Source organism: Dermacentor andersoni, chromosome 6 (assembly GCF_023375885.2).
Source record: "Dermacentor andersoni chromosome 6, qqDerAnde1_hic_scaffold, whole genome shotgun sequence".
In the NCBI taxonomy this organism is placed as follows: Eukaryota; Metazoa; Arthropoda; class Arachnida; order Ixodida; family Ixodidae; genus Dermacentor; species Dermacentor andersoni.
The window spans coordinates 121468493-121470150 of NC_092819.1; the positions used below are offsets into that span (position 1 = coordinate 121468493).

General features: G+C 50.7%; 1 non-coding gene across 1 annotated transcript; it reads left to right on the plus strand.

Annotated features, from left to right (window-relative positions):
• Positions 1-316: 316 nt before the first annotated feature.
• LOC126523117 (U2 spliceosomal RNA) lies at positions 317-517 on the plus strand. Its single transcript, XR_007597594.1, has one exon. It is a non-coding gene; the product is annotated as a U2 spliceosomal RNA (small nuclear RNA).
• The last annotated feature ends 1141 nt before the right edge of the window (positions 518-1658 follow it).

Here is a 1658-nt window from a genome sequence, read left to right on the forward strand (position 1 = left end):
GTGTCGTAATGACTTTCTAGCCGCTACCGTCATCTTCCTCGGCCGCCTTTTATATATGGCATGCTCCAGCGCGTGTGCCTCGTACCTCTAGCCGCGAGCTGCGACGCTAGAAAAAAATCATGAGTGACTTCACTCTCTGAAGCTGGATGACCAGCGAAGCTGTTCCATGACAGAGAGGTGACACCCAAATAAAAGTACGAAGTCGTTTACCGTGACATGTAGAAACATTCTGGAGGAGCCGATGGAAACTAGGCAGTGTAACGTTTCGACGGACCACCGCCAAGGGAGAGCGGGAGGAAAGGAAAGTAAATGAGCAAGCGCTTGTAACGCCGACAGAGAGGGCGGTGCCGACGAGAGTTAAAGCATAGTATCTGTTGTCAGCTTACTATCTGATTGCGGTTCTATTTGGATCCAAGGAACCAAACCTATTTTTGCAAGTTGACGGAGTGTTTGAAGCCTGCTTTACCTCCGCGGCGGGTCGGCCCGTTATTGCACTACTGGGAGCAGCCCACGTTTCATGCACACACAAAAGAAAAATCTACGAATCCGTAGCCATAAACAGCTTTGCTGTAAAAAAAGGCAAGAAGAATAAAAAAGAGCTTCTGCTCCTGCCATCGGTCGCAACGGTTTTGAGTGCTTTCGCTCGCTGACCCACTCATTGTTGTAATGAACCTTACCTCAGTCCCTATGAGGTGGTGAGCCGGACCTGATTGTACGGCGAGTACGACGTCATGGACAAGGCCACGACGAGACCGATGACCAGTACAGATTCACATGCCGTCATTTTGGCCACAAAATCCTGCAGCCTGGTTTAATGAGGTGGAGGCTATCTTCGACCTTCGGCGCATTACCTCGCATGGGCCGACCGAGGTGGTTGAAGAGTTCCAAGACGTTGTGTACGCAGCATAGGACACCTGCCCCCCCCTCCCATGACGCCTCTCTGGAGACCGCCTTGCCGTCGGAAGTAGAGAATTTGACGATGCTAGTTAAGAATTTGTCGTTCGTCAAGAAGTTGGTTTTTCAGCTCACCACATCGTACGAAAGCGTGACCCAAGGGATCGGCGCCTCGGCGGCGACTAGCATGCGCTCCACGCGCACACCGTCCCTCATCGCTTTCCACGACCTCACATTCATAACTTCGCAGTCAACCTAGTTGGAATGTAATATTCAGCAAGATGGATATATTGGAATGCTACCATCAAATCCCTGCCGTGCCAGCGCATATCCGCAACCCTGCAACTGCGGCACCATTCGGTCCTTTTGAGTACATCCGTATGCTATTCGGGATGAGAAACGCTTCTCAATTGTTCCATAGCTTTATTAACTCGATCACCCCGAGACTCCCCTCTTCTATGCGTGCCTCGATGACGTCTTGATGGCTAGTATTTGCTCCCAGCAGAATAACAAGAACTTGTGCCTGTTATTTTCTTGGCTCCAGAAACATGGCTTTCTCAGCAAGCCCTCAAGATGTTTCTTCGCTATGGACGTCATTGAGTTTCTCAGGTAGGGCGTGACTCCCAAAAGAATGAGACCGTTCGGAAAGAAAGTTCATGCCTCGCGCGAGTTCCCTCGCCTAACGTCACTGCGAAAGCACCGTGAGTTCCTTGGCCTGCTGGACATTCACCGCCGTTTTCTTCTCAATATCGCCCGAATTATGA